Source organism: Clavelina lepadiformis, chromosome 7 (assembly GCF_947623445.1).
Source record: "Clavelina lepadiformis chromosome 7, kaClaLepa1.1, whole genome shotgun sequence".
Taxonomy (NCBI): domain Eukaryota; kingdom Metazoa; phylum Chordata; class Ascidiacea; order Aplousobranchia; family Clavelinidae; genus Clavelina; species Clavelina lepadiformis.
Window position 1 is genome coordinate 1,330,834 of NC_135246.1, and position 24,727 is coordinate 1,355,560.

The window sequence follows — 24,727 nt, forward strand, 5'->3', positions numbered from 1 at the left end:
TGCTTAGGTTGCAAGTCCCGGACGAGCCCTATAAAGAAGAAATTTTGGAATTTGGACTAAATATCATAAACATTTATTCTTATAATATGAAGCAAAAAGATGCAACTTCACCGGCTCGTTGGTCTAGGGGTATGATTCTTGCTTTGGGTGCAAGAGGTCCCGGGTTCAATTCCCGGACGAGCCCTATAAAGAAGAATATTTTGAATTTATACCAAATATCAATTATATTGGGACGCATTGTCACCTGAAATAAGTCAATGGGCCGCAGAACCTATTAAATTTCAAGAAAATTAGGTATATTATACTATTACTGCGCCCCTAATAACCGACTGGTACATTTTATTTAGGCCAAGATTCAAAGTTCAAAATACTATTTTTGGAGTGAAAATGACTAGCGGGCCGGACAAAAATCTCAGGCGGGCCGCATGTTGGACATCCCTGGTCTAGGGGTATGATTCTTGCTTAGGTTGCAAGTCCCGGACGAGCCCTATAAAGAAGAAATTTTGGAATTTGGACTAAATATCATAAACATTTATTCTTATAATATGAAGCAAAAAGATGCAACTTCACCGGCTCGTTGGCCTAGGGGTATGATTCTTGCTTTGGGTGCAAGAGGTCCCGGGTTCAATTCCCGGACGAGCCCTATAAAGAAGATTATTTTGAATTTATACCAAATATCAATTATATTGGGACGCATTGTCACCTGAAATAAGTCAATGGGCCGCAGAACCTATTAAATTTCAAGAAAATTAGGTATATTATACTATTACTGCGCCCCTAATAACCGACTGGTACATTTTATTTAGGCCAAGATTCAAAGTTCAAAATACTATTTTTGGAGTGAAAATGACTAGCGGGCCGGACAAAAATCTCAGGCGGGCCGCATGTTGGACATCCCTGGTCTAGGGGTATGATTCTTGCTTAGGTTGCAAGTCCCGGACGAGCCCTATAAAGAAGAAATTTTGGAATTTGGACTAAATATCATAAACATTTATTCTTATAATATGAAGCAAAAAGATGCAACTTCACCGGCTCGTTGGTCTAGGGGTATGATTCTTGCTTTGGGTGCAAGAGGTCCCGTGTTCAATTCCCGGACGAGCCCTATAAACAGGTTATTTTGAATTTATACCAAATATCAAAAAGTTTTATGGTTATAATATGAAGCAAATAAATCAAACTTCATCGGCTCGTTGGTCTAGGGGTATGATTCTTGCTTTGGGTGCAAGAGGTTCCGGGTTCAATTCCCGGACGAGCCCTATACAGAAGATTATTTTGAATTTATACCAAATATCAAAAACTAATATTCCTATAATATGAAGCAGATAAATGAAACTTTATCGACTCGTTGGTCTAGGGGTATGATTCTTGCTTCGGGTGCAAGAGGTCCCGGGTTCAATTCCCGGACGAGCCCTATAAAGAAGATTATTTTGAATTTATACCAAATGTCAAAAAGTTTCATTCATGTAATATGAAGCAGATAAATGAAACTTTATCGGCTCGTTGGTCTAGGGGTATGATTCTTGCTTAGGGTGCAAGAGGTCCCGGGTTCAATTCCCGGACGAGCCCTATACAGAAGATTATTTTGAATTTATACCAAATATCAAAAAGTTTTATGGTTATAATATGAAGCAAATAAATGAAACTTCATCGGCTCGTTGGTCTAGGGGTATGATTCTTGCTTTGGGTGCAAGAGGTTCCGGGTTCAATTCCCGGACGAGCCCTATACAGAAGATTATTTTGAATTTATACCAAATATCAAAAAGTTTCATTCATGTAATATGAAGCAAATAAATGAAACTTCTTTCGTACTTCGTACTTTCATATAATATGAAGTGAAATGTCAAATACATGAAATGTCAAAATATTCTATACAGTATGAAGGGAAAAGACTTAACCTCTGCCGCTCGTTGGTCTAGGACAGTGATGTCCAGCCTTTTATTATATTGGTCACCTGAAATAAGTCAATGGGCCGCAGAACCTATTAAATTTCAAGAAATTTAGGTATATTATACTATTACTGCACCCCTAATAACCGACTGGTACATTTTATTTAGGCCAAGATTCAAAGTTCAAAATACTATTTTTGGAGTGAAAATGACTAGCGGGCCGGACAAAAATCTCAGGCGGGCCGCATGTTGGACATCCCTGGTCTAGGGGTATGATTCTTGCTTAGGTTGCAAGTCCCGGACGAGCCCTATAAAGAAGAAGTTTTGGAATTTGGACTAAATATCATAAACATTTATTCTTATAATATGAAGCAAAAAGATGCAACTTCACCGGCTCGTTGGTCTAGGGGTATGATTCTTGCTTTGGGTGCAAGAGGTCCCGGGTTCAATTCCCGGACGAGCCCTATAAAGAAGATTATTTTGAATTTATACCAAATATCAAAAAGTAATATTCCTATAATATGAAGCAGATAAATGAAACTTTATCGACTCGTTGGTCTAGGGGTATGATTCTTGCTTCGGGTGCAAGAGGTCCCAGGTTCAATTCCCGGACGAGCCCTATAAAGAAGATTATTTTGAATTTATACCAAATATCAAAAAGTTATATTCATATAATATGAAGCAGATAAATGAAACTTTATCGGCTCGTTGGTCTAGGGGTATGATTCTTGCTTAGGGTGCAAGAGGTCCCGGGTTCAATTCCCAGACGAGCCCTATAAAGAAGAATATTTTGAATTTATACCAAATATCAATTATATTGGGCCGCATTGTCACCTGAAATAAGTCAATGGGCCGCAGAACCTATTAAATTTCAAGAAAAATAGGTATATTATACTATTACTGCGCCCCTAATAACCGACTGGTACATTTTATTTAGGCCAAGTTTCAAAGTTCAAAATACTATTTTTGGAGTGAAAATGACTAGCGGGCCGGACAAAAATCTCAGGCGGGCCGCATGTTGGACATCCCTGGTCTAGGGGTGTGATTCTTGCTTAGGTTGCAAGTCCCGGACGAGCCCTATAAAGAAGAAGTTTTGGAATTTGGACTAAATATCATAAACATTTATTCTTATAATATGAAGCAAAAAGATGCAACTTCACCGGCTCGTTGGTCTAGGGATATGATTCTTGCTTTGGGTGCAAGAGGTCCCGGGTTCAATTCCCGGACGAGCCCTATAAAGAAGAATATTTTGAATTTATACCAAATATCAATTATATTGGGCCGCATTGTCACCTGAAATAAGTCAATGGACCGCAGAACCTATTAAATTTCAAGAAAAATAGGTATATTATACTATTACTGCGCCCCTAATAACCGACTGGTACATTTTATTTAGGCCAAGATTCAAAGTTCAAAATACTATTTTTGGAGTGAAAATGACTAGCGGGCCGGACAAAAATCTCAGGCGGGCCGCATGTTGGACATCCCTGGTCTAGGGGTATGATTCTTGCTTAGGTTGCAAGTCCCGGACGAGCCCTATAAAGAAGAAATTTTGGAATTTGGACTAAATATCATAAACATTTATTCTTATAATATGAAGCAAAAAGATGCAACTTCACCGGCTCGTTGGCCTAGGGGTATGATTCTTGCTTTGGGTGCAAGAGGTCCCGGGTTCAATTCCCGGACGAGCCCTATACAGAAGATTATTTTGAATTTATGCCAAATATCAAAAAGTTTTATTCATATAATATGAAGCAGATAAATGAATCTTTATCGGCTCGTTGGTCTAGGGGTATGATTCTTGCTTATGGTGCAAGAGGTCCCGGGTTCAATTCCCGGACGAGCCCTATAAAGAAGAATATTTTGAATTTATACCAAATATCAATTATATTGGGCCGCATTGTCACCTGAAATAAATCAATGGACCGCAGAACCTATTAAATTTCAAGAAAAATAGGTATATTATGCTATTACTGCGCCCCTAATAACCGACTGGTACATTTTATTTAGGCCAAGATTCAAAGTTCAAAATACTATTTTTGGAGTGAAAATGACTAGCGGGCCGGACAAAAATCTCAGGCGGGTCGCATGTTGGACATCCCTGGTCTAGGGGTATGATTCTTGCTTAGGTTGCAAGTACCGGACGAGCCCTATAAAGAAGAAATTTTGGAATTTGGACTAAATATCATAAACATTTATTCTTATAATATGAAGCAAAAAGATGCAACTTCACCGGCTCGTTGGTCTAGGGGTATGATTCTTGCTTTGGGTGCAAGAGGTCCCGGGTTCAATTCCCGGACGAGCCCTATAAAGAAGATTATTTTGAATTTATACCAAATATCAAAAAGTTTTATGGTTATAATATGAAGCAAATAAATGAAACTTCATCGGCTCGTTGGTCTAGGGGTATGATTCTTGCTTTGGGTGCAAGAGGACCCTGGTTCAATTCCCGGACGAGCCCTATAAAGAAGATTATTTTGAATTTATACCAAATATCAAAAAGTTTCATTCATGTAATATGAAGCAGATAAATGAAACTTTATCGGCTCGTTGGTCTTGGGGTATGATTCTTGCTTAGGGTGCAAGAGGTCCCGGGTTCAATTCCCGGACGAGCCCTATAAAGAAGAATATTTTGAATTTATACCAAATATCAAAAAGTTATATTCATATAATATGAAGCAGATAAATGAAACTTTATCGGCTCGTTGGTCTAGGGGTATGATTCTTGCTTAGGGTGCAAGAGGTCCCGGGTTCAATTCCCGGACGAGCCCTATAAAGAAGATTATTTTGAATTTATACCAAATATCAATTATATTGGGCCGCATTGTCACCTGAAATAAGTCAATGGGCCGCAGAACCTATTAAATTTCAAGAAAAATAGGTATATTATACTATTACTGCGCCCCTAATAACCGACTGGTACATTTTATTTAGGCCAAGATTCAAAGTTCAAAATACTATTTTTGGAGTGAAAATGACTAGCGGGCCGGACAAAAATCTCAGGCGGGCCGCATGTTGGACATCTCTGGTCTAGGGGTATGATTCTTGCTTAGGTTGCAAGTCCCGGACGAGCCCTATAAAGAAGAAATTTTGGAATTTGGACTAAATATCATAAACATTTATTCTTATAATATGAAGCAAAAAGATGCAACTTCACCGGCTCGTTGGCCTAGGGGTATGATTCTTGCTTTGGGTGCAAGAGGTCCCGGGTTCAATTCCCGGACGAGCCCTATACAGAAGATTATTTTGAATTTATACCAAATATCAATTATATTGGGACGCATTGTCACCTGAAATAAGTCAATGGGCCGCAGAACCTATTAAATTTCAAGAAAATTAGGTATATTATACTATTACTGCGCCCCTAATAACCGACTGGTACATTTTATTTAGGCCAAGATTCAAAGTTCAAAATACTATTTTTGGAGTGAAAATGACTAGCGGGCCGGACAAAAATCTCAGGCGGGCCGCATGTTGGACATCCCTGGTCTAGGGGTATGATTCTTGCTTAGGTTGCAAGTCCCGGACGAGCCCTATAAAGAAGAAATTTTGGAATTTGGACTAAATATCATAAACATTTATTCTTATAATATGAAGCAAAAAGATGCAACTTCACCGGCTCGTTGGTCTAGGGGTATGATTCTTGCTTTGGGTGCAAGAGGTCCCGGGTTCAATTCCCGGACGAGCCCTATAAAGAAGAATATTTTGAATTTATACCAAATATCAATTATATTGGGACGCATTGTCACCTGAAATAAGTCAATGGGCCGCAGAACCTATTAAATTTCAAGAAAATTAGGTATATTATACTATTACTGCGCCCCTAATAACCGACTGGTACATTTTATTTAGGCCAAGATTCAAAGTTCAAAATACTATTTTTGGAGTGAAAATGACTAGCGGGCCGGACAAAAATCTCAGGCGGGCCGCATGTTGGACATCCCTGGTCTAGGGGTATGATTCTTGCTTAGGTTGCAAGTCCCGGACGAGCCCTATAAAGAAGAAATTTTGGAATTTGGACTAAATATCATAAACATTTATTCTTATAATATGAAGCAAAAAGATGCAACTTCACCGGCTCGTTGGCCTAGGGGTATGATTCTTGCTTTGGGTGCAAGAGGTCCCGGGTTGAGTTGGTAGAGCGGTGGACTGTAGTGGACGAAGTTAAGCAACCGCGTGGAAATCTGGTAGAATAGTTTGGGTTAGCCACCCATTACGCCGGCTTATATTGTTAAATATTTGCACTTGAGTGCTCTGAATCATCGAAAGTTATGGCAGAAATTAAACATGTTTCTTATTCGGACAAAGTTAAGAAGAAGTTAAGAACAATGGAGTATGCAAGGCCAAATTGCCTAACGTTTAGAGTATCTTATGGTACCAAAAGGGAAGATCTTTGGAAAATTTTTGAAAAGATTAACTTTTCTTTAAAATTACTCGTTGGCCTAGTGGAGAAGAAAGGCGGCAATATCGATATTACCTGCAAGTCGAGAGAGCATGTTCTGGATTTACATGAAAAACTTCTTAATCTTGAAGAAATTCGGTACCTAAAGCTGTATGAACCGGATAAGGTATATGTTCATATATCTTGGATTCCTACACCATTTCCTATTGAAGCCTTGAAATCATACTTAGAAGAAAATCATGGTAAAATCATTAAATGTTTCCCAAAAAAAGATGCAAAGGCTTTGTTCAGTGGTGTTTATATTATGGAAATGGCTAAAGATGAACTGGATCAAACACCAATACCAAGCTATTTAAATATTCTTGGAGAAGAACTGCTAGTCAAATACCAAGGACAGTTGGCAACATGCCAGTACTGCAACAAACCAGGACACAAACACATCAACTGTCCTGCCAAAAATAACTCTGAATACCCCCCACTGGAAGAGAACAATCAGCCAAACCCTAGAAGAGGTATGGATTATTATAGAAACCCCCTCACTAGACACCAATCACCTGGCCACACTCACAATGAAGAAAACCATGAAAATTCTATAATGAACACAAACAAGGACAATACTGAAGATGGAAAGAACAATGACAGCAATGAACCTGATACAGCAACCACAAAGAAAGGTGAAGAACAACCTAGGGACTGGTTTGACATGACAGAAAACAATCTAACAGAAGTACATATGAATGAAGACAACTCAATAGAAAAGAATACTGACAGGAGGAGTGACAGGAAAAGACCCTCTCCAGAGGAGGCATCTGAGGAGCCCTGCACAAAGGTTAGCCATAATGATAATACTTACATAGTCAAATGTCTAGCATGTGACAATGAAGAACATATCTTGGAGTGCAAGAAATGGAAATGTAGTAAATGCCCTGAAGATTATATAGTAATAAATACCTGTAATGACAGAATTAAACAGATAATTCCAGAAGGAAACATGCATGACTTTCCTTGTGATGTGTGTCAAAGTGAATTAAAATACCTATCCTGCTGTAAAGCACACACTCATGTATCAGAGTATGGTGAGAACTTTGTTGAATGTGCAACCTGTAATGCTTCATTGTGTGAGTGTTTGTGTAAGAGCTACAACCTAATACCCCCAATTAGAACACAAGGCAAATGTGTGAACACAGAATGCAATTTGTGTGTTATACATTGTGACTGTGAAGAGGTGGTTTGTAAGGCCATAAGCCCCTCTCAATCATACTTTTGTAATTGTGGATATAAATACACATGTGAAAGTATTGAAGGGATTAAAGATTATATTTAAATAGTAATTATTGTATTCGTTTTTCCGGATTTAGATACCTTACGTTATCGTTTATTATGTTTCTTCTACGTATTCTCAGTCTTAATTGTAATGGATTGCGAAAGCAAGACAAACGCGCCTTCGTTTATGACTTGCTACGCACCAAAAACGTTGACGTTGCCTTGTTACAAGAAACGCACTCTAGCCCGGGGGACGAAATACAGTGGACAAAAGAATGGGGTAAGCGTGCGCTGTGGAATTCAGGAAACACGCAATCAAGAGGCCTGGCTATACTAATAAATAACAAGCATATAGAGGTTAAAAGCGTAAATTTTGACAACTTTGGGAGAGTATTAGCCGCGGATATTAGTGTTTTTGGCGAAAGTATGCACATTGTAAACGTTTACGCACCAGTACGCGGAAGTGGCAACGAATGCAACACGCAAGATCGGTTTTATGACGGCATATATCCTTATGTGCACAGCAAATTACCAACAATGTTGGCGGGGGATTTCAACTGCGTCGACGACCGACAAAAAGATCGCAATAACTTTATGGCGCACCAAGTTAAACGGTATGAGTCGAAGTCCCTGAAGGATTTGTGCGAAACCTACGGATTGAAAGACCTCTATAGAATATCACGACCGAACGGAAAAGATTTTACTTGGCATGGCAACGAAGCGCACTCAAGGCTGGACCGCTTTTACGGTTCAGACGAGCTCACGCACATTAATCATGTCATCGAACCTTGCGCTGTAAGTGATCACGATGTGATTCACGTTGATATCAAATTAAACATTTCCAGAAACTACGGCAATGGCTACTGGAAAAACAATGTCACCGTTTACGAAAATGAAGACCTTACTCAAGAATTAAAAGAAAGCTGGCATGATTATAAAAGTCTGCAAGTTCTTTACAAAAATAAACTCGATTGGTGGGTTGATACAAAGTACCGAATAAGAGAACTGGTGCAGAAACACTCGAAGCGAATTCACCAAAAAAAGAATCAGCGAGAACACGAATTAAACGCAAGCCTCAATGATTTGCGCCAAGACTTAAATGAAGGCAAAAAAGTCATGACAGAGTTTCGCAAAACAAAAGCCGAACTAATTACTATCCACAAAGAAAAACGAAAGAAAATTAGAATAATTGCTCATGCAAATGAACTTGACTATGGAGATCGCCCGACAAAGTTTTTCTACCGCAAGCTGAAAGAACATCACAGAGCGACCTACATCGAGTCGCTGCGCACAAATCAAAACATTGAAGCAAACACGCCGAAAGAAAAACTAGACGTTGCGACTGATTTTTATAAAACCTTATACTCGAAACTAAAACTTGACAAATGGAGACAAAGCGCGTTCCTACAGGATATTGAACAAAAAATAGATAGAGACACCACAGAGACCTTAGAGCTGGAAGTAACTAAGGACGAGATGCTTTTCGCCATTAAATCCATGAAAAATGGTAAAACACCGGGGCTCGATGGCTTAAGCATAGAATTCTACAAAACGTTCTGGAGCCTTGTAGGCGACACGCTGATTGAAGTAGCGAAAGAGTTTTTTGCTGAATCACAACCACCCGCCGAGTTGACTCGGGGACTGCTAACTCTGATATTTAAGAAAGGCGAACGGACTGATATAAAAAATTATCGACCGATAACATTACTGAATGTCGATTATAAGATATTTAGCAAAATGATGACATTACGATTGAAAAGCTTTGTACCAAAACTTATCAATGACACGCAGTTTGCAGTGTGTGGCAGAGATATAAACGATGGAACAGCGCTGCTTAGAGACTGTATTGAATATATTAAAAATAGAAACACCGAGGGATACATTGTATCTCTTGACATCTACAAAGCATTTGACTGCGTCGACCATGAATTCTTGGTTGAAATTCTGAAAAAATTCGGTTTTGGTGAAATTTTTACGAAAATGATCACAACTACGCTGATAAATAATCAGACATGTGTAATGATCAATGGGCATATAGGGGCAGATTTTCGCGTCGAACGCGGTTTACGACAAGGAGATCCATTAAGTTTGTATTTGTTCCTGTTAGCAATGGAGCCGGTTATAATTGCTTTAAACAAGAATACAGCTATACAAGGTTTACATCTACCAGCTTCAGGCGGTAAAGTTGTGAAAACTATAGCATACGCCGATGATACAACCTTGGTCCTCCAAGATGAACAATCGGTGTCACAAGCCTTTTTTGTATTAGGTGAATACCTTACAGCGACGGGAATAAAAGTGAACTTCAGTAAAGTAACGGCTTTGAAACTAGGTAGGAAGCAAAGCAAAAACTCTCAGCTTCCCACGCTTTCCTGGGTCGATTCGATAAATGTTTTGAACGTTCCTTATGGTAAACCTCAGGCAATTACTGATTGGCTCGAAAACAAGGTGCGTAGCATGCGTTTGAAGGTATCGAATTTCTCAAAATTTAAATCGACGTATGATGGAAAATCGCTAATTGTAAAAACACTATTATTGCCCATTTTTGTGTATGGTTCTAGAGTGTATGATCTTGCGCTTCAGCAGCGCCGAAATGTACGCAAAATTGTTGAAAATTATGTTTTTAGCACTGGTGCAAAATTAAACATGGAAACGATAAGTAAAACCAGGGAAAACGGTGGATACGACTGTATTGACATCCCATTGTATTTAGATATCTTGAAGTTAAAAGTTGTTAAGAAATATTACAACGCTCGAAAGCAAAATAACAGCATACACCTACCGCTGTATTTCCTTGAATATTACATTGGCTTTACGTTGTGTAAAATGCTGGCAATGCCTGTAAATAATTCTGTGTTGCATGCTTCACAACCCACGTCATATTATAGCAACGTAGTTGATATCCTGAAACGTTACAGCATTACCATTGATGAAATTGCTGAAAAGACAACCAAACAAATTTACAGGAGAATTGTAAACGAGAGAAATGCACAAGTACTAGTACCTATGTTCCCCATAAATATGCCAAACATGTGGACTGGCATTCACAATAAGGTACTACCAAATTATTTAAAAACTTTTGGTTACAAGATGGTATGGAATGTGCTACCCTTATGTATTAATGAGCGCATAGCACGTATACAAAAAACATCAAGATGCCCATTATGTGACCTTCATGATGAAGATGTATATCATTTGTTTTATGATTGTGTATGTATACAACCCATATGGGATTATGTAAACGTGATAATATTTAACATCAGCGGTGTTTTGATGCCGAAAGTTTCTCCACAAATGTGTATTGCCTTGGACTTGAGTTCACTAAAACAACTTTGTGTTTGCGAAACCAATTTGAATGCAACAATATTATTGTTAAGCATTTCAAGGTACTGCATATGGCTATCTAGGAACAAAGTGATTTTCGAACAAGAACCGTTTCTCTATCAAGATGTGATAAACAGAATAAAAGCCATGTCAAAAGCGCGCAATAGCGCAGAGAAAAGTCGCCAGACAAGTGTTTACAACTCAGTAACACAAATCCTTTGGAATAGTATGTGCTCAAATTAATTTCGATTGTGACAGTATAAAAAGAAGTATTTATGTACATAAGTGTATTGCATATCGAATATTGTTTTAGTGTATTGATCGTGCATTGTCGTGTTAAAACCCAAGAAAGGGTTAAAAAATAAAAAAAAAATAATTTTATATGATTTACAAAAAAAAAAAAAAAAAAAAAAAAAAGAGGTCCCGGGTTCAATTCCCGGACGAGCCCTATAAAGAAGATTATTTTAAATTTATACCAAATATCAATTATATTGGGACGCATTGTCACCTGAAATAAGTCAATGGGCCGCAGAACCTATTAAATTTCAAGAAAATTAGGTATATTATACTATTACTGCGCCCCTAATAACCGACTGGTACATTTTATTTAGGCCAAGATTCAAAGTTCAAAATACTATTTTTGGAGTGAAAATGACTAGCGGGCCGGACAAAAATCTCAGGCGGGCCGCATGTTGGACATCCCTGGTCTAGGGGTATGATTCTTGCTTAGGTTGCAAGTCCCGGACGAGCCCTATAAAGAAGAAATTTTGGAATTTGGACTAAATATCATAAACATTTATTCTTATAATATGAAGCAAAAAGATGCAACTTCACCGGCTCGTTGGTCTAGGGGTATGATTCTTGCTTTGGGTGCAAGAGGTCCCGTGTTCAATTCCCGGACGAGCCCTATAAAGAAGATTATTTTCAATTTATACCAAATATCAAAAAGTTATATTCATATAATATGAAGCAGATAAATGAAACTTTATCGGCTCGTTGGTCTAGGGGTATGATTCTTGCTTCGGGTGCAAGAGGTCCCGGGTTCAATTCCCGGACGAGCCCTATAAAGAAGATTATTTTGAATTTATACCAAATATCAAAAAGTTATATTCATATAATATGAAGCAGATAAATGAAACTTTATCGGCTCGTTGGTCTAGGGGTATGATTCTTGCTTAGGGTGCAAGAGGTCCCGGGTTCAATTCCCGGACGAGCCTTATAAAGAAGAATATTTTGAATTTATACCAAATATCAATTATATTGGGCCGCATTGTCACCTGAAATAAGTCAATGGACCGCAGAACCTATTAAATTTCAAGAAAAATAGGTATATTATACTATTACTGCGCCCCTAATAACCGACTGGTACATTTTATTTAGGCCAAGATTCAAAGTTCAAAATACTATTTTTGGAGTGAAAATGACTAGCGGGCCGGACAAAAATCTCAGGCGGGCCGCATGTTGGACATCCCTGGTCTAGGGGTATGATTCTTGCTTAGGTTGCAAGTCCCGGACGAGCCCTATAAAGAAGAAGTTTTGGAATTTGGACTAAATATCATAAACATTTATTCTTATAATATGAAGCAAAAAGATGCAACTTCATCGGCTCGTTGGTCTAGGGATATGATTCTTGCTTTGGGTGCAAGAGGTCCCGGGTTCAATTCCCGGACGAGCCCTATAAAGAAGATTTTTTTGAATTTATGCCAAATATCAAAAAGTTTTATTCATATAATATGAAGCAGATAAATGAATCTTTATCGGCTCGTTGGTCTAGGGGTATGATTCTTGCTTATGGTGCAAGAGGTCCCGGGTTCAATTCCCGGACGAGCCCTATAAAGAAGAATATTTTGAATTTATACCAAATATCAATTATATTGGGCCGCATTGTCACCTGAAATAAATCAATGGACCGCAGAACCTATTAAATTTCAAGAAAAATAGGTATATTATGCTATTACTGCACCCCTAATAACCGACTGGTACATTTTATTTAGGCCAAGATTCAAAGTTCAAAATACTATTTTTGGAGTGAAAATGACTAGCGGGCCGGACAAAAATCTCAGGCGGGTCGCATGTTGGACATCCCTGGTCTAGGGGTATGATTCTTGCTTAGGTTGCAAGTACCGGACGAGCCCTATAAAGAAGAAATTTTGGAATTTGGACTAAATATCATAAACATTTATTCTTATAATATGAAGCAAAAAGATGCAACTTCACCGGCTCGTTGGTCTAGGGGTATGATTCTTGCTTTGGGTGCAAGAGGTCCCGGGTTCAATTCCCGGACGAGCCCTATAAAGAAGATTATTTTGAATTTATACCAAATATCAAAAAGTTTTATGGTTATAATATGAAGCAAATAAATGAAACTTCATCGGCTCGTTGGTCTAGGGGTATGATTCTTGCTTTGGGTGCAAGAGGACCCGGGTTCAATTCCCGGACGAGCCCTATAAAGAAGATTATTTTGAATTTATACCAAATATCAAAAAGTTTCATTCATGTAATATGAAGCAGATAAATGAAACTTTATCGGCTCGTTGGTCTAGGGGTATGATTCTTGCTTAGGGTGCAAGAGGTCCCGGGTTCAATTCCCGGACGAGCCCTATAAAGAAGAATATTTTGAATTTATACCAAATATCAAAAAGTTATATTCATATAATATGAAGCAGATAAATGAAACTTTATCGGCTCGTTGGTCTAGGGGTATGATTCTTGCTTAGGGTGCAAGAGGTCCCGGGTTCAATTCCCGGACGAGCCCTATAAAGAAGAATATTTTGAATTTATACCAAATATCAATTATATTGGGCCGCATTGTCACCTGAAATAAGTCAATGGGCCGCAGAACCTATTAAATTTCAAGAAAAATAGGTATATTATACTATTACTGCGCCCCTAATAACCGACTGGTACATTTTATTTAGGCCAAGATTCAAAGTTCAAAATACTATTTTTGGAGTGAAAATGACTAGCGGGCCGGACAAAAATCTCAGGCGGGCCGCATGTTGGACATCCCTGGTCTAGGGGTATGATTCTTGCTTAGGTTGCAAGTCCCGGACGAGCCCTATAAAGAAGAAATTTTGGAATTTGGACTAAATATCATAAACATTTATTCTTATAATATGAAGCAAAAAGATGCAACTTCACCGGCTCGTTGGCCTAGGGGTATGATTCTTGCTTTGGGTGCAAGAGGTCCCGGGTTCAATTCCCGGACGAGCCCTATACAGAAGATTATTTTGAATTTATGCCAAATATCAAAAAGTTTTATTCATATAATATGAAGCAGATAAATGAATCTTTATCGGCTCGTTGGTCTAGGGGTATGATTCTTGCTTATGGTGCAAGAGGTCCCGGGTTCAATTCCCGGACGAGCCCTATAAAGAAGAATATTTTGAATTTATACCAAATATCAATTATATTGGGCCGCATTGTCACCTGAAATAAATCAATGGACCGCAGAACCTATTAAATTTCAAGAAAAATAGGTATATTATGCTATTACTGCGCCCCTAATAACCGACTGGTACATTTTATTTAGGCCAAGATTCAAAGTTCAAAATACTATTTTTGGAGTGAAAATGACTAGCGGGCCGGACAAAAATCTCAGGCGGGTCGCATGTTGGACATCCCTGGTCTAGGGGTATGATTCTTGCTTAGGTTGCAAGTACCGGACGAGCCCTATAAAGAAGAAATTTTGGAATTTGGACTAAATATCATAAACATTTATTCTTATAATATGAAGCAAAAAGATGCAACTTCACCGGCTCGTTGGTCTAGGGGTATGATTCTTGCTTTGGGTGCAAGAGGTCCCGGGTTCAATTCCCGGACGAGCCCTATAAAGAAGATTATTTTGAATTTATACCAAATATCAAAAAGTTTTATGGTTATAATATGAAGCAAATAAATGAAACTTCATCGGCTCGTTGGTCTAGGGGTATGATTCTTGCTTTGGGTGCAAGAGGACCCTGGTTCAATTCCCGGACGAGCCCTATAAAGAAGATTATTTTGAATTTATACCAAATATCAAAAAGTTTCATTCATGTAATATGAAGCAGATAAATGAAACTTTATCGGCTCGTTGGTCTTGGGGTATGATTCTTGCTTAGGGTGCAAGAGGTCCCGGGTTCAATTCCCGGACGAGCCCTATAAAGAAGAATATTTTGAATTTATACCAAATATCAAAAAGTTATATTCATATAATATGAAGCAGATAAATGAAACTTTATCGGCTCGTTGGTCTAGGGGTATGATTCTTGCTTAGGGTGCAAGAGGTCCCGGGTTCAATTCCCGGACGAGCCCTATAAAGAAGATTATTTTGAATTTATACCAAATATCAATTATATTGGGCCGCATTGTCACCTGAAATAAGTCAATGGGCCGCAGAACCTATTAAATTTCAAGAAAAATAGGTATATTATACTATTACTGCGCCCCTAATAACCGACTGGTACATTTTATTTAGGCCAAGATTCAAAGTTCAAAATACTATTTTTGGAGTGAAAATGACTAGCGGGCCGGACAAAAATCTCAGGCGGGCCGCATGTTGGACATCTCTGGTCTAGGGGTATGATTCTTGCTTAGGTTGCAAGTCCCGGACGAGCCCTATAAAGAAGAAATTTTGGAATTTGGACTAAATATCATAAACATTTATTCTTATAATATGAAGCAAAAAGATGCAACTTCACCGGCTCGTTGGCCTAGGGGTATGATTCTTGCTTTGGGTGCAAGAGGTCCCGGGTTCAATTCCCGGACGAGCCCTATACAGAAGATTATTTTGAATTTATACCAAATATCAATTATATTGGGACGCATTGTCACCTGAAATAAGTCAATGGGCCGCAGAACCTATTAAATTTCAAGAAAATTAGGTATATTATACTATTACTGCGCCCCTAATAACCGACTGGTACATTTTATTTAGGCCAAGATTCAAAGTTCAAAATACTATTTTTGGAGTGAAAATGACTAGCGGGCCGGACAAAAATCTCAGGCGGGCCGCATGTTGGACATCCCTGGTCTAGGGGTATGATTCTTGCTTAGGTTGCAAGTCCCGGACGAGCCCTATAAAGAAGAAATTTTGGAATTTGGACTAAATATCATAAACATTTATTCTTATAATATGAAGCAAAAAGATGCAACTTCACCGGCTCGTTGGTCTAGGGGTATGATTCTTGCTTTGGGTGCAAGAGGTCCCGGGTTCAATTCCCGGACGAGCCCTATAAAGAAGAATATTTTGAATTTATACCAAATATCAATTATATTGGGACGCATTGTCACCTGAAATAAGTCAATGGGCCGCAGAACCTATTAAATTTCAAGAAAATTAGGTATATTATACTATTACTGCGCCCCTAATAACCGACTGGTACATTTTATTTAGGCCAAGATTCAAAGTTCAAAATACTATTTTTGGAGTGAAAATGACTAGCGGGCCGGACAAAAATCTCAGGCGGGCCGCATGTTGGACATCCCTGGTCTAGGGGTATGATTCTTGCTTAGGTTGCAAGTCCCGGACGAGCCCTATAAAGAAGAAATTTTGGAATTTGGACTAAATATCATAAACATTTATTCTTATAATATGAAGCAAAAAGATGCAACTTCACCGGCTCGTTGGCCTAGGGGTATGATTCTTGCTTTGGGTGCAAGAGGTCCCGGGTTCAATTCCCGGACGAGCCCTATAAAGAAGATTATTTTGAATTTATACCAAATATCAATTATATTGGGACGCATTGTCACCTGAAATAAGTCAATGGGCCGCAGAACCTATTAAATTTCAAGAAAATTAGGTATATTATACTATTACTGCGCCCCTAATAACCGACTGGTACATTTTATTTAGGCCAAGATTCAAAGTTCAAAATACTATTTTTGGAGTGAAAATGACTAGCGGGCCGGACAAAAATCTCAGGCGGGCCGCATGTTGGACATCCCTGGTCTAGGGGTATGATTCTTGCTTAGGTTGCAAGTCCCGGACGAGCCCTATAAAGAAGAAATTTTGGAATTTGGACTAAATATCATAAACATTTATTCTTATAATATGAAGCAAAAAGATGCAACTTCACCGGCTCGTTGGTCTAGGGGTATGATTCTTGCTTTGGGTGCAAGAGGTCCCGTGTTCAATTCCCGGACGAGCCCTATAAACAGGTTATTTTGAATTTATACCAAATATCAAAAAGTTTTATGGTTATAATATGAAGCAAATAAATCAAACTTCATCGGCTCGTTGGTCTAGGGGTATGATTCTTGCTTTGGGTGCAAGAGGTTCCGGGTTCAATTCCCGGACGAGCCCTATACAGAAGATTATTTTGAATTTATACCAAATATCAAAAACTAATATTCCTATAATATGAAGCAGATAAATGAAACTTTATCGACTCGTTGGTCTAGGGGTATGATTCTTGCTTCGGGTGCAAGAGGTCCCGGGTTCAATTCCCGGACGAGCCCTATAAAGAAGATTATTTTGAATTTATACCAAATGTCAAAAAGTTTCATTCATGTAATATGAAGCAGATAAATGAAACTTTATCGGCTCGTTGGTCTAGGGGTATGATTCTTGCTTAGGGTGCAAGAGGTCCCGGGTTCAATTCCCGGACGAGCCCTATACAGAAGATTATTTTGAATTTATACCAAATATCAAAAAGTTTTATGGTTATAATATGAAGCAAATAAATGAAACTTCATCGGCTCGTTGGTCTAGGGGTATGATTCTTGCTTTGGGTGCAAGAGGTTCCGGGTTCAATTCCCGGACGAGCCCTATACAGAAGATTATTTTGAATTTATACCAAATATCAAAAAGTTTCATTCATGTAATATGAAGCAAATAAATGAAACTTCTTTCGTACTTCGTACTTTCATATAATATGAAGTGAAATGTCAAATACATGAAATGTCAAAATATTCTATACAGTATGAAGGGAAAAGACTTAACCTCTGCCGCTCGTTGGTCTAGGACAGTGATGTCCAGCCTTTTATTATATTGGTCACCTGAAATAAGTCAATGGGCCGCAGAACCTATTAAATTTCAAGAAATTTAGGTATATTATACTATTACTGCACCCCTAATAACCGACTGGTACATTTTATTTAGGCCAAGATTCAAAGTTCAAAATACTATTTTTGGAGTGAAAATGACTAGCGGGCCGGACAAAAATCTCAGGCGGGCCGCATGTTGGACATCCCTGGTCTAGGGGTATGATTCTTGCTTAGGTTGCAAGTCCCGGACGAGCCCTATAAAGAAGAAGTTTTGGAATTTGGACTAAATATCATAAACATTTATTCTTATAATATGAAGCAAAAAGATGCAACTTCACCGGCTCGTTGGTCTAGGGGTATGATTCTTGCTTTGGGTGCAAGAGGTCCCGGGTTCAATTCCCGGACGAGCCCTATAAAGAAGATTATTTTGAATTTATACCAAATATCAAAAAGTAATATTCCTATAATATGAAGCAGATAAATGAAACTTTATCGACTCGTTGGTCTAGGGGTATGATTCTTGCTTCGGGTGCAAGAGGTCCCAGGTTCAATTCCCGGACGAGCCCTATAAAGAAGATTATTTTGAATTTATACCAAATATCAAAAAGTTATATTCATATAATATGAAGCAGATAAATGAAACTTTATCGGCTCGTTGGTCTAGGGGTATGATTCTTGCTTAGGGTGCAAGAGGTCCCGGGTTCAATTCCCAGACGAGCCCTATAAAGAAGAATATTTTGAATTTATACCAAATATCAATTATATTGGGCCGCATTGTCACCTGAAATAAGTCAATGGGCCGCAGAACCTATTAAATTTCAAGAAAAATAGGTATATTATACTATTACTGCGCCCCTAATAACCGACTGGTACATTTTATTTAGGCCAAGTTTCAAAGTTCAAAATACTATTTTTGGAGTGAAAATGACTAGCGGGCCGGACAAAAATCTCAGGCGGGCCGCATGTTGGACATCCCTGGTCTAGGGGTGTGATTCTTGCTTAGGTTGCAAGTCCCGGAAGAGCCCTATAAAGAAGAAGTTTTGGAATTTGGACTAAATATCATAAACATTTATTCTTATAATATGAAGCAAAAAGATGCAACTTCACCGGCTCGTTGGTCTAGGGATATGATTCTTGCTTTGGGTGCAAGAGGTCCCGGGTTCAATTCCCGGACGAGCCCTATAAAGAAGAATATTTTGAATTTATACCAAATATCAATTATATTGGGCCGCATTGTCACCTGAAATAAGTCAATGGACCGCAGAACCTATTAAATTTCAAGAAAAATAGGTATATTATACTATTACTGCGCCCCTAATAACCGACTGGTACATTTTATTTAGGCCAAGATTCAAAGTTCAAAATACTATTTTTGGAGTGAAAATGACTAGCGGGCCGGACAAAAATCTCAGGCGGGCCGCATGTTGGACATCCCTGGTCTAGGGGTATGATTCTTGCTTAGGTTGCAAGTCCCGGACGAGCCCTATAAAGAAGAAGTTTTGGAATTTGGACTAAATATCATAAACATTTATTCTTATAATATGAAGCAAAAAGATGCAACTTCATCGGCTCGTTGGTCTTGGGATATGATTCTTGCTTTGGGTGCAAGAGGTCCCGGGTTCAATTCCCGGACGAGCCCTATAAAGAAGATTTTTTTGAATTTATACCAAATATCAAAAAGTTTTATTCATATAATATGAAGCAGATAAATGAATCTTTATCGGCTCGTTGGTCTAGGGGTATGATTCTTGCTTAGGGTGCAAGAGGTCCCGGGTTCAATTCCCGGACGAGCCCTATAAAGAAGAATATTTTGAATTTATACCAAATATCAATTATATTGGGCCGCATTGTCACCTGAAATAAATCAATGGACCGCAGAACCTATTAAATTTCAAGAAAAATAGGTATATTATGCTATTACTGCGCCCCTAATAACCGACTGGTACATTTTATTTAGGCCAAGATTCAAAGTTCAAAATACTATTTTTGGAGTGAAAATGACTAGCGGGCCGGACAAAAATCTCAGGCGGGCCGCATGTTGGACATCCCTGGTCTAGGGGTGTGATTCTTGCTTAGGTTGCAAGTCCCGGACGAGCCCTATAAAGAAGAAGTTTTGGAATTTGGACTAAATATCATAAACTTTTATTCTTATAATATGAAGCAAAAAGATGCAACTTCACCGGCTCGTTGGTCTAGGGATATGATTCTTGCTTTGGGTGCAAGAGGTCCCGGGTTCAATTCCCGGACGAGCCCTATAAAGTAGAATATTTTGAATTTATACCAAATATCAATTATATTGGGCCGCATTGTCACCTGAAATAAGTCAATGGACCGCAGAACCTATTAAATTTCAAGAAAAATAGGTATATTATACTATTACTGCGCCCCTAATAACCGACTGGTACATTTTATTTAGGCCAAGATTCAAAGTTCAAAATACTATTTTTGGAGTGAAAATGACTAGTGGGCCGGACAAAAATCTCAGGCGGGCCGCATGTTGGACATCCCTGGTCTAGGGGTATGATTCTTGCTTAGGTTGCAAGTCCCGGACGAGCCCTATAAAGAAGAAGTTTTGGAATTTGGACTAAATATCATAAACATTTATTCTTATAATATGAAGCAAAAAGATGCAACTTCACCGGCTCGTTGGTCTAGGGGTATGATTCTTGCTTTGGGTGCAAGAGGTCCCGGGTTCAATTCCCGGACGAGCCCTATAAAGAAGATTATTTTGAATTTATACCAAATATCAAAAAGTTTTATGGTTATAATATGAAGCAAATAAATGAAACTTCATCGGCTCGTTGGTCTAGGGGTATGATTCTTGCTTTGGGTGCAAGAGGACCCGGGTTCAATTCCCGGACGAGCCCTATAAAGAAGATTATTTTGAATTTATACCAAATATCAAAAAGTTTCATTCATGTAATATGAAGCAGATAAATGAAACTTTATCGGCTCGTTGGTCTAGGGGTATGATTCTTGCTTAGGGTGCAAGAGGTCCCGGGTTCAATTCCCGGACGAGCCCTATAAAGAAGAATATTTTGAATTTATACCAAATATCAAAAAGTTATATTCATATAATATGAAGCAGATAAATGAAACTTTATCGGCTCGTTGGTCTAGGGGTATGATTCTTGCTTAGGGTGCAAGAGGTCCCGGGTTCAATTCCCGGACGAGCCCTATAAAGAAGAATATTTTGAATTTATACCAAATATCAATTATATTGGGCCGCATTGTCACCTGAAATAAGTCAATGGGCCGCAGAACCTATTAAATTTCAAGAAAAATAGGTATATTATACTATTACTGCGCCCCTAATAACCGACTGGTACATTTTATTTAGGCCAAGATTCAAAGTTCAAAATACTATTTTTGGAGTGAAAATGACTAGCGGGCCGGACAAAAATCTCAGGCGGGCCGCATGTTGGACATCCCTGGTCTAGGGGTATGATTCTTGCTTAGGTTGCAAGTCCCGGACGAGCCCTATAAAGAAGAAATTTTGGAATTTGGACTAAATATCATAAACATTTATTCTTATAATATGAAGCAAAAAGATGCAACTTCACCGGCTCGTTGGTCTAGGGGTATGATTCTTGCTTTGGGTGCAAGAGGTTCCGGGTTCAATTCCCGGACGAGCCCTATACAGAAGATTATTTTGAATTTATACCAAATATCAAAAAGTTTCATTCATGTAATATGAAGCAAATAAATGAAACTTCTTTCGTACTTCGTACTTTCATATAATATGAAGTGAAATGTCAAATACATGAAATGTCAAAATATTCTATACAGTATGAAGGGAAAAGACTTAACCTCTGCCGCTCGTTGGTCTAGGACAGTGATGTCCAGCCTTTTATTATATTGGTCACCTGAAATAAGTCAATGGGCCGCAGAACCTATTAAATTTCAAGAAATTTAGGTATATTATACTATTACTGCACCCCTAATAACCGACTGGTACATTTTATTTAGGCCAAGATTCAAAGTTCAAAATACTATTTTTGGAGTGAAAATGACTAGCGGGCCGGACAAAAATCTCAGGCGGGCCGCATGTTGGACATCCCTGGTCTAGGGGTATGATTCTTGCTTAGGTTGCAAGTCCCGGACGAGCCCTATAAAGAAGAAGTTTTGGAATTTGGACTAAATATCATAAACATTTATTCTTATAATATGAAGCAAAAAGATGCAACTTCACCGGCTCGTTGGTCTAGGGGTATGATTCTTGCTTTGGGTGCAAGAGGTCCCGGGTTCAATTCCCGGACGAGCCCTATAAAGAAGATTATTTTGAATTTATACCAAATATCAAAAAGTAATATTCCTATAATATGAAGCAGATAAATGAAACTTTATCGACTCGTTGGTCTAGGGGTATGATTCTTGCTTCGGGTGCAAGAGGTCCCAGGTTCAATTCCCGGACGAGCCCTATAAAGAAGATTATTTTGAATTTATACCAAATATCAAAAAGTTATATTCATATAATATGAAGCAGATAAATGAAACTTTATCGGCTCGTTGGTCTAGGGGTATGATTCTTGCTTAGGGTGCAAGAGGTCCCGGGTTCAATTCCCAGACGAGCCCTATAAAGAAGAATATTTTGAATTTATACCAAATATCAATTATATTGGGCCGCATTGTCACCTGAAATAAGTCAATGGGCCGCAGAACCTATTAAATTTCAAGAAAAATAGGTATATTATACTATTACTGCGCCCCTAATAACCGACTGGTACATTTTATTTAGGCCAAGTTTCAAAGTTCAAAATACTATTTTTGGAGTGAAAATGACTAGCGGGCCGGACAAAAATCTCAGGCGGGCCGCATGTTGGACATCCCTGGTCTAGGGGTGTGATTCTTGCTTAGGTTGCAAGTCCCGGACGAGCCCTATAAAGAAGAAGTTTTGGAATTTGGACTAAATATCATAAACATTTATTCTTATAATATGAAGCAAAAAGATGCAACTTCACCGGCTCGTTGGTCTAGGGATATGATTCTTGCTTTGGGTGCAAGAGGTCCCGGGTTCAATTCCCGGACGAGCCCTATAAAGAAGAATATTTTGAATTTATACCAAATATCAATTATATTGGGCCGCATTGTCACCTGAAATAAGTCAATGGACCGCAGAACCTATTAAATTTCAAGAAAAATAGGTATATTATACTATTACTGCGCCCCTAATAACCGACTGGTACATTTTATTTAGGCCAAGATTCAAAGTTCAAAATACTATTTTTGGAGTGAAAATGACTAGCGGGCCGGACAAAAATCTCAGGCGGGCCGCATGTTGGACATCCCTGGTCTAGGGGTATGATTCTTGCTTAGGTTGCAAGTCCCGGACGAGCCCTATAAAGAAGAAGTTTTGGAATTTGGACTAAATATCATAAACATTTATTCTTATAATATGAAGCAAAAAGATGCAACTTCATCGGCTCGTTGGTCTTGGGATATGATTCTTGCTTTGGGTGCAAGAGGTCCCGGGTTCAATTCCCGGACGAGCCCTATAAAGAAGATTTTTTTGAATTTATACCAAATATCAAAAAGTTTTATTCATATAATATGAAGCAGATAAATGAATCTTTATCGGCTCGTTGGTCTAGGGGTATGATTCTTGCTTAGGGTGCAAGAGGTCCCGGGTTCAATTCCCGGACGAGCCCTATAAAGAAGAATATTTTGAATTTATACCAAATATCAATTATATTGGGCCGCATTGTCACCTGAAATAAATCAATGGACCGCAGAACCTATTAAATTTCAAGAAAAATAGGTATATTATGCTATTACTGCGCCCCTAATAACCGACTGGTACATTTTATTTAGGCCAAGATTCAAAGTTCAAAATACTATTTTTGGAGTGAAAATGACTAGCGGGCCGGACAAAAATCTCAGGCGGGCCGCATGTTGGACATCCCTGGTCTAGGGGTGTGATTCTTGCTTAGGTTGCAAGTCCCGGACGAGCCCTATAAAGAAGAAGTTTTGGAATTTGGACTAAATATCATAAACTTTTATTCTTATAATATGAAGCAAAAAGATGCAACTTCACCGGCTCGTTGGTCTAGGGATATGATTCTTGCTTTGGGTGCAAGAGGTCCCGGGTTCAATTCCCGGACGAGCCCTATAAAGTAGAATATTTTGAATTTATACCAAATATCAATTATATTGGGCCGCATTGTCACCTGAAATAAGTCAATGGACCGCAGAACCTATTAAATTTCAAGAAAAATAGGTATATTATACTATTACTGCGCCCCTAATAACCGACTGGTACATTTTATTTAGGCCAAGATTCAAAGTTCAAAATACTATTTTTGGAGTGAAAATGACTAGTGGGCCGGACAAAAATCTCAGGCGGGCCGCATGTTGGACATCCCTGGTCTAGGGGTATGATTCTTGCTTAGGTTGCAAGTCCCGGACGAGCCCTATAAAGAAGAAGTTTTGGAATTTGGACTAAATATCATAAACATTTATTCTTATAATATGAAGCAAAAAGATGCAACTTCACCGGCTCGTTGGTCTAGGGGTATGATTCTTGCTTTGGGTGCAAGAGGTCCCGGGTTCAATTCCCGGACGAGCCCTATAAAGAAGATTATTTTGAATTTATACCAAATATCAAAAAGTTTTATGGTTATAATATGAAGCAAATAAATGAAACTTCATCGGCTCGTTGGTCTAGGGGTATGATTCTTGCTTTGGGTGCAAGAGGACCCGGGTTCAATTCCCGGACGAGCCCTATAAAGAAGATTATTTTGAATTTATACCAAATATCAAAAAGTTTCATTCATGTAATATGAAGCAGATAAATGAAACTTTATCGGCTCGTTGGTCTAGGGGTATGATTCTTGCTTAGGGTGCAAGAGGTCCCGGGTTCAATTCCCGGACGAGCCCTATAAAGAAG

General features: G+C 38.6%; 37 non-coding genes across 37 annotated transcripts; all 37 read left to right on the forward strand.

Annotated features, from left to right (window-relative positions):
* The first annotated feature begins 112 nt into the window (after window positions 1–112).
* On the forward strand, window positions 113–184 carry Trnap-ugg (transfer RNA proline (anticodon UGG)). Its single transcript has one exon. It is a non-coding gene; the product is annotated as a tRNA-Pro (tRNA).
* Window positions 185–1,184: 1,000 nt separating this feature from the next.
* Window positions 1,185–1,256, forward strand: Trnap-ugg (transfer RNA proline (anticodon UGG)). The gene has a single exon. It is a non-coding gene; the product is annotated as a tRNA-Pro (tRNA).
* An 83-nt stretch (window positions 1,257–1,339) lies between these two features.
* On the forward strand, window positions 1,340–1,411 carry Trnap-cgg (transfer RNA proline (anticodon CGG)). The gene has a single exon. It is a non-coding gene; the product is annotated as a tRNA-Pro (tRNA).
* Window positions 1,412–1,494: 83 nt separating this feature from the next.
* Trnap-agg (transfer RNA proline (anticodon AGG)) lies at window positions 1,495–1,566 on the forward strand. Its single transcript has one exon. It is a non-coding gene; the product is annotated as a tRNA-Pro (tRNA).
* An 83-nt stretch (window positions 1,567–1,649) lies between these two features.
* On the forward strand, window positions 1,650–1,721 carry Trnap-ugg (transfer RNA proline (anticodon UGG)). The gene has a single exon. It is a non-coding gene; the product is annotated as a tRNA-Pro (tRNA).
* A 557-nt stretch (window positions 1,722–2,278) lies between these two features.
* On the forward strand, window positions 2,279–2,350 carry Trnap-ugg (transfer RNA proline (anticodon UGG)). The gene has a single exon. It is a non-coding gene; the product is annotated as a tRNA-Pro (tRNA).
* A 238-nt stretch (window positions 2,351–2,588) lies between these two features.
* Trnap-agg (transfer RNA proline (anticodon AGG)) lies at window positions 2,589–2,660 on the forward strand. Its single transcript has one exon. It is a non-coding gene; the product is annotated as a tRNA-Pro (tRNA).
* Window positions 2,661–3,661: 1,001 nt separating this feature from the next.
* Window positions 3,662–3,733, forward strand: Trnah-aug (transfer RNA histidin (anticodon AUG)). The gene has a single exon. It is a non-coding gene; the product is annotated as a tRNA-His (tRNA).
* A 387-nt stretch (window positions 3,734–4,120) lies between these two features.
* Trnap-ugg (transfer RNA proline (anticodon UGG)) lies at window positions 4,121–4,192 on the forward strand. The gene has a single exon. It is a non-coding gene; the product is annotated as a tRNA-Pro (tRNA).
* Window positions 4,193–4,585: 393 nt separating this feature from the next.
* On the forward strand, window positions 4,586–4,657 carry Trnap-agg (transfer RNA proline (anticodon AGG)). Its single transcript has one exon. It is a non-coding gene; the product is annotated as a tRNA-Pro (tRNA).
* Window positions 4,658–5,503: 846 nt separating this feature from the next.
* Window positions 5,504–5,575, forward strand: Trnap-ugg (transfer RNA proline (anticodon UGG)). The gene has a single exon. It is a non-coding gene; the product is annotated as a tRNA-Pro (tRNA).
* Window positions 5,576–11,865: 6,290 nt separating this feature from the next.
* On the forward strand, window positions 11,866–11,937 carry Trnap-cgg (transfer RNA proline (anticodon CGG)). The gene has a single exon. It is a non-coding gene; the product is annotated as a tRNA-Pro (tRNA).
* Window positions 11,938–12,020: 83 nt separating this feature from the next.
* On the forward strand, window positions 12,021–12,092 carry Trnap-agg (transfer RNA proline (anticodon AGG)). Its single transcript has one exon. It is a non-coding gene; the product is annotated as a tRNA-Pro (tRNA).
* Window positions 12,093–12,634: 542 nt separating this feature from the next.
* On the forward strand, window positions 12,635–12,706 carry Trnah-aug (transfer RNA histidin (anticodon AUG)). Its single transcript has one exon. It is a non-coding gene; the product is annotated as a tRNA-His (tRNA).
* Window positions 12,707–13,093: 387 nt separating this feature from the next.
* On the forward strand, window positions 13,094–13,165 carry Trnap-ugg (transfer RNA proline (anticodon UGG)). Its single transcript has one exon. It is a non-coding gene; the product is annotated as a tRNA-Pro (tRNA).
* An 83-nt stretch (window positions 13,166–13,248) lies between these two features.
* Window positions 13,249–13,320, forward strand: Trnap-ugg (transfer RNA proline (anticodon UGG)). The gene has a single exon. It is a non-coding gene; the product is annotated as a tRNA-Pro (tRNA).
* An 83-nt stretch (window positions 13,321–13,403) lies between these two features.
* Trnap-agg (transfer RNA proline (anticodon AGG)) lies at window positions 13,404–13,475 on the forward strand. The gene has a single exon. It is a non-coding gene; the product is annotated as a tRNA-Pro (tRNA).
* An 83-nt stretch (window positions 13,476–13,558) lies between these two features.
* On the forward strand, window positions 13,559–13,630 carry Trnap-agg (transfer RNA proline (anticodon AGG)). The gene has a single exon. It is a non-coding gene; the product is annotated as a tRNA-Pro (tRNA).
* A 542-nt stretch (window positions 13,631–14,172) lies between these two features.
* Window positions 14,173–14,244, forward strand: Trnah-aug (transfer RNA histidin (anticodon AUG)). Its single transcript has one exon. It is a non-coding gene; the product is annotated as a tRNA-His (tRNA).
* A 387-nt stretch (window positions 14,245–14,631) lies between these two features.
* Window positions 14,632–14,703, forward strand: Trnap-ugg (transfer RNA proline (anticodon UGG)). The gene has a single exon. It is a non-coding gene; the product is annotated as a tRNA-Pro (tRNA).
* Window positions 14,704–15,096: 393 nt separating this feature from the next.
* Trnap-agg (transfer RNA proline (anticodon AGG)) lies at window positions 15,097–15,168 on the forward strand. The gene has a single exon. It is a non-coding gene; the product is annotated as a tRNA-Pro (tRNA).
* An 846-nt stretch (window positions 15,169–16,014) lies between these two features.
* Window positions 16,015–16,086, forward strand: Trnap-ugg (transfer RNA proline (anticodon UGG)). Its single transcript has one exon. It is a non-coding gene; the product is annotated as a tRNA-Pro (tRNA).
* A 1,155-nt stretch (window positions 16,087–17,241) lies between these two features.
* On the forward strand, window positions 17,242–17,313 carry Trnap-cgg (transfer RNA proline (anticodon CGG)). The gene has a single exon. It is a non-coding gene; the product is annotated as a tRNA-Pro (tRNA).
* An 83-nt stretch (window positions 17,314–17,396) lies between these two features.
* Trnap-agg (transfer RNA proline (anticodon AGG)) lies at window positions 17,397–17,468 on the forward strand. Its single transcript has one exon. It is a non-coding gene; the product is annotated as a tRNA-Pro (tRNA).
* A 712-nt stretch (window positions 17,469–18,180) lies between these two features.
* Window positions 18,181–18,252, forward strand: Trnap-ugg (transfer RNA proline (anticodon UGG)). The gene has a single exon. It is a non-coding gene; the product is annotated as a tRNA-Pro (tRNA).
* Window positions 18,253–18,490: 238 nt separating this feature from the next.
* Window positions 18,491–18,562, forward strand: Trnap-agg (transfer RNA proline (anticodon AGG)). The gene has a single exon. It is a non-coding gene; the product is annotated as a tRNA-Pro (tRNA).
* Window positions 18,563–19,563: 1,001 nt separating this feature from the next.
* On the forward strand, window positions 19,564–19,635 carry Trnap-agg (transfer RNA proline (anticodon AGG)). Its single transcript has one exon. It is a non-coding gene; the product is annotated as a tRNA-Pro (tRNA).
* Window positions 19,636–20,481: 846 nt separating this feature from the next.
* Trnap-ugg (transfer RNA proline (anticodon UGG)) lies at window positions 20,482–20,553 on the forward strand. Its single transcript has one exon. It is a non-coding gene; the product is annotated as a tRNA-Pro (tRNA).
* Window positions 20,554–20,636: 83 nt separating this feature from the next.
* On the forward strand, window positions 20,637–20,708 carry Trnap-ugg (transfer RNA proline (anticodon UGG)). Its single transcript has one exon. It is a non-coding gene; the product is annotated as a tRNA-Pro (tRNA).
* Window positions 20,709–20,791: 83 nt separating this feature from the next.
* Trnap-agg (transfer RNA proline (anticodon AGG)) lies at window positions 20,792–20,863 on the forward strand. The gene has a single exon. It is a non-coding gene; the product is annotated as a tRNA-Pro (tRNA).
* Window positions 20,864–20,946: 83 nt separating this feature from the next.
* On the forward strand, window positions 20,947–21,018 carry Trnap-agg (transfer RNA proline (anticodon AGG)). Its single transcript has one exon. It is a non-coding gene; the product is annotated as a tRNA-Pro (tRNA).
* Window positions 21,019–22,034: 1,016 nt separating this feature from the next.
* Trnap-ugg (transfer RNA proline (anticodon UGG)) lies at window positions 22,035–22,106 on the forward strand. The gene has a single exon. It is a non-coding gene; the product is annotated as a tRNA-Pro (tRNA).
* A 238-nt stretch (window positions 22,107–22,344) lies between these two features.
* Trnap-agg (transfer RNA proline (anticodon AGG)) lies at window positions 22,345–22,416 on the forward strand. Its single transcript has one exon. It is a non-coding gene; the product is annotated as a tRNA-Pro (tRNA).
* A 1,001-nt stretch (window positions 22,417–23,417) lies between these two features.
* Trnap-agg (transfer RNA proline (anticodon AGG)) lies at window positions 23,418–23,489 on the forward strand. Its single transcript has one exon. It is a non-coding gene; the product is annotated as a tRNA-Pro (tRNA).
* Window positions 23,490–24,335: 846 nt separating this feature from the next.
* Window positions 24,336–24,407, forward strand: Trnap-ugg (transfer RNA proline (anticodon UGG)). The gene has a single exon. It is a non-coding gene; the product is annotated as a tRNA-Pro (tRNA).
* An 83-nt stretch (window positions 24,408–24,490) lies between these two features.
* Trnap-ugg (transfer RNA proline (anticodon UGG)) lies at window positions 24,491–24,562 on the forward strand. The gene has a single exon. It is a non-coding gene; the product is annotated as a tRNA-Pro (tRNA).
* Window positions 24,563–24,645: 83 nt separating this feature from the next.
* Trnap-agg (transfer RNA proline (anticodon AGG)) lies at window positions 24,646–24,717 on the forward strand. The gene has a single exon. It is a non-coding gene; the product is annotated as a tRNA-Pro (tRNA).
* The last annotated feature ends 10 nt before the right edge of the window (window positions 24,718–24,727 follow it).